Genomic DNA, 4,515 nt, shown 5'->3' on the forward strand with positions numbered 1-4,515 from the left:
CATGGAAGAGAAAACCCAAGTCCTGCTTCTCAGGGGCCCTCAGTCAAATGTTCGTACAGACCCGTGTGGTGTTCTACTTCTCCTATTCTGTTTACCTTCCCTACGCCTAGCCCACCCTAGCCCCAGACCCCACTTACTCCCCTTTCTCTGCCAATTTTTTAAAACTGCTTGTCATTTTCCTATGGGCTACCTTAGATTTATTTACACAAAATAATATTATTATAAATAATGCACATAAAACTGTTGATACTGGTTCAGTTAGGAGAAGTGGCTTTTTCTACCTTTAACTGTGAAGTTTTATATTTGTTTACATTTTCCAAATATGTGCATGAATTACTTTACATATTCATTTTTCTTTTTTTAAGTGTATTTATTTGAGAGAGAGAGAGCATGCATAGGAGGAACAGAGAGAGAAGGAGAGACAGAGAATCCCAAGAAGGCTCCACACCGTCAGTGCACAGCCTGATATTGGGGCTCGAAATCACGAACTGTGAGATCATGACCTGAGCCAAAATCAACAGTCACACACTTAACTGACTGAACCACTCAGGTGCCCCCTGCATGTATCAGTAAGAGTATACAGGCAGCACTATCATGGACTTCTATTCTTTCCTTCTTTATAAGTATCTATAATTTTGAAAACATAAATATATCTTAAAAATGAAGTAAGCACAAACTTTCACCTATGTATTCAGTTCAAACAGAGTAATCAGCATATAATGCTTAAAACTGAACAGGGTCATCAAGATAAAAAAGCTTCTGCACTGCAAAGGAAACAATCAACAAAACTAAAGGCAACTGATGGAATGGGAAAAGATGTTTGCAAATGACATATCGGACAAAGGGGTAGTATCCAAAATCTATAAAGAACTCACCAAACTGCACACCGGAAAAACAAATTATCCAGTGAAAAAATGGGCAGAAGACATGAATACACACTTCTCTAAAGAAGACATCCAGATGGCCAACAGGCACATGAAAAGATGCTCAGCATCACTCCTCATCAGGGAAATATGAATCAAAACCATACTCATATATCACCTCACGTCAGTCAGAGTGGCTAAAATGAACAAATCAGGAGACTACAGATGCTGGAGAGGATGTAGAGAAACGGGAACCCTCTTGCACTGTTGGTGGGAATGCAAACTGGTGCAGCCACTCTGCAAAATAGTGTGGAGGTTCCTCAAAAAATAAAAAATAGATCTACCCTATGACCCAGCAATAGCACTGCTAGGGATTTCCCCCAGGGATACAGGAGTGCTGATGCATAGGGGCACTTGTACTCCAATGTTTATAGCAGCACTTTCAACCATAGCCAAATTATGGAAAGAGCCTAAATGTCCATCAACTGATGATTGGATAAAGAAGTTGTAGTTTATATATACAATGGAATACTACTTGGCAATGAGAAAGAATGAAATATAGCCTTTTGTAGCAATGTGGATGGAACTGGAGAGTGTTATGCTAAGTGAAATAAGTCATACAGAGAAAGACAGATACCATATGTTTTCACTCTTATGTGGATCCTGAGAAACTTAACAGATGACCATGGGGGAGGGGAAGGAAAAAAAAAAAGTTACAGAGAGGGAAGGAGGCAAACTATAAGAGACTCTTAAAAACTGAAAATAAACTGAGGGTTGATGGGGGGTGGGGGGGAGGGGAAAGTAGGTAATGGGCATTGAGGAGGGCACCTGTTGGGATGAGCACTGGGTGTTGTATGGAAACCAAAGTGACAATAAATTTCATTTAAAAAATAAATAAATACAAAATAAATGCTAAAGAAGAATTTTAAAACATGACCTGGGCTAATAACCATTATCTGCTAATTAATAAACAATTATGTTAATGAACAACAAACAAAACTGAACAGGGTCAAAAACATTTATTGGCTAAAAATTATTAGGAACATCAAATCTTTTTTTTTTTTTAATTTTTTTTTTCAACGTTTATTTATTTATTTTTGGGACAGAGAGAGACAGAGCATGAACAGGGGAGGGGCAGAGAGAGAGGGAGACACAGAATCGGAAACAGGCTCCAGGCTCTGAGCCATCAGCCCAGAGCCTGACGCGGGGCTCGAACTCACGGACCGCGAGATCGTGACCTGGCTGAAGTCGGACGCTTAACCGACTGCGCCACCCAGGCGCCCCAGGAACATCAAATCTTTTTAACAAAATGGGACACTGAAGCATTTGGCCAGGAAAATGAGGGTTGGTAGAAATAATGGTCATAAAAGAAAACTACACTCGCAGAAATTAATATAAATAAATATTTGATTACTGAGTCACAAATCATGACTATAAAATTTAAAATGGGTAAGAACTGATGCCATTTAAAATATTTTCAGAGGAACACAACTAGAAATGTAAAATATTAGAATCAGTTTAACTGTGTTATACAGAGAATAGATCAAGGAATTAAATTTACTTAACAGCAGTTCAGAAAATAATTCCTCATGATAAACTTCAGCATTGGTAAATTTCTGCATTCAATGGAATTCCTTGCTGGGATCCAGATGTCTCAAACTATAACTCTTTTATTAGTTATAGTAATTACCTGATGTTTTAGACATGTATGCTCAATCAAGCGAATTAAAATTTACCCAGTGGTGGGAGAAAGGAGAGAATTTAGTTGTTATGACATTGATAGCTATCATATCTTTGCTTATATGTATATAATTTCTTCTCTCTGATCCATCATTGTACAAGTAATATGTTTTTATATTTGCCATAATTTTGCCACCATTTACCTGGCGTACCACTAGATACACTGACTTCTGGAGTCTGTATAAATTTATAGTGGTCTCTATTTCCTTTCTATTATCTTCTCATATTCTTTTCTCCCTAAATTTGCGTATTTAGAATCACATGTTTTGAAAATTGCTAAACGTATCCCAGTGCTAAATTTACCACTTAAGGCAGAAATTAGTAATTGTGGTACCAAAAGTACAATGAAGCTAAGTGGAACTTCTTCATCATGCCGTTATTGAGAATATATATTGTGACGTTATGATACAGTGTGATGTCTGCATTGTATGCAGTGGGGCATCCTGTGCTATATTGAAATCACTTTACTCTTTAGCTATGCTATTACCGCATATTACGTGTGTTAAAAGTTTAAGCATAATATAGTTTTTGTCTTTACTGATCTGGGGCTAAAATGCCCTTCCTTTCCCCCCCCCCGCCCCCTTTTACTCTAGTTTAACCAGAATAACCAGACATGATAATTATATAGGAACTTAGGAAATTCACTTGTATTTAATTAATTTGTATTATAGTTACCTATTGGTAATTGTTAAGATTTTAAAAAATAGAACATTTGGAGGACAGTTCTCTCATTCCACATACAATAAAACAGGTATAAAACATTAGGTAACTCATTGGCAATGGAATCTCAACATTTGAGATTTACCAAGAAAGCGAATGAAGAAGACAAGGCCAGACAGAAGCAGGAGAAATAATTTTGTAGTTTCTGTTTTTTCCCAGTAGCTGCTCATTATGATAGAAGAAATATCACTTGGAGTCTTGTTGAGGTTATTATATAAAAGAAGTAGAAAACATTGCACAAAGCTGTGTCAGGAAGTTCAATTATTTTGACCTCTTGAGTGTCATTTCTTTATTAATAGAATATTACCATTTTTACTGTTTAGTTCTTGTAAAAAAAAACTATTTTCTCCCAATTCCTGAGTCTTCCTTCAGTGAGAGACTCTCATGATTTTGGGGGCAACTGTTCATGTAGAACTTGGTCAAAGTTGACGAGTAGATTTCTTCTTTTAACCTTCAGCTTTTCTGTTAGGGTCGGTCAGTTGTTAGCTTGCAAAAGGGAAAACACCAGTATGTCAGTACCCTTCTGTATCCCCATGCCTCTTCCATTGCATATCCAACAACATGTTTACTTTTGAAAATAGTAGAGTGTCCTGATGTGTCTTCAGTTATGAACATGTTTCATATTTCTTGTATTTGTTGTCATCTTCAAATGTGTGAAAGAAATTGATTATAGAAAAATGATTTTTATTTACACTTTGCTTAAATATCAAGTTACAAATACTATGAATTTATAATAAGAAGCTATTCTAAGGGAAAATTTTGACCTTTAAAAAAATTTATGCTCACGTGCATGATAGCTGTACGTTAACCTGTTCGTCCGCCATTTTGTATTCTCCCATTCCCACGGATCTCACTGTGACCTGCAAGCCTAATCCCTTCAGAGGTTTTCAGTCTTTTATTTGTCTTCTGGCTATTTGCCTTCTGTTTGCCAAAGGCACAAGTTGAGTGTCTTAAATGCTAGAATTTTATTGTCTCATGGTTTTGTGGCTAGAAATCTCAGATCAAGGCATTGGCAGGGCCAGGAGGCCCCTCTGAAAGCACTAGGAAAGGGTCTGTCTGTAGTTCTTGATCTGGGGACAGCATAACTTCCAGTCTTCACATGGTGCTCTCCTTGCATGCATGTCTGTCTCTGTCCAGATTTCTCCTTTTTATAAGGGCATCAGTCTTACTGGATTAGAGGGCCCCACGCATA

The 4,515-nt window shown here is 37.3% G+C and overlaps 1 long non-coding RNA gene across 1 annotated transcript; it reads right to left on the reverse strand.

Moving 5' to 3' along the window:
* Positions 1–3,441: 3,441 nt before the first annotated feature.
* On the reverse strand, positions 3,442–4,251 carry LOC121026569 (uncharacterized). The gene is made up of 2 exons (XR_005788388.1): positions 4,110–4,251; positions 3,442–3,809 (listed from the first exon to the last, which is right to left on the reverse strand). It is a non-coding gene; the product is annotated as an uncharacterized LOC121026569 (long non-coding RNA).
* Between the last annotated feature and the right edge of the window lie 264 nt (positions 4,252–4,515).

This window comes from Herpailurus yagouaroundi, unplaced genomic scaffold, assembly GCF_014898765.1.
Source record: "Herpailurus yagouaroundi ecotype Mexico unplaced genomic scaffold, PumYag 140221, whole genome shotgun sequence".
NCBI lineage: Eukaryota > Metazoa > Chordata > Mammalia > Carnivora > Felidae > Herpailurus > Herpailurus yagouaroundi.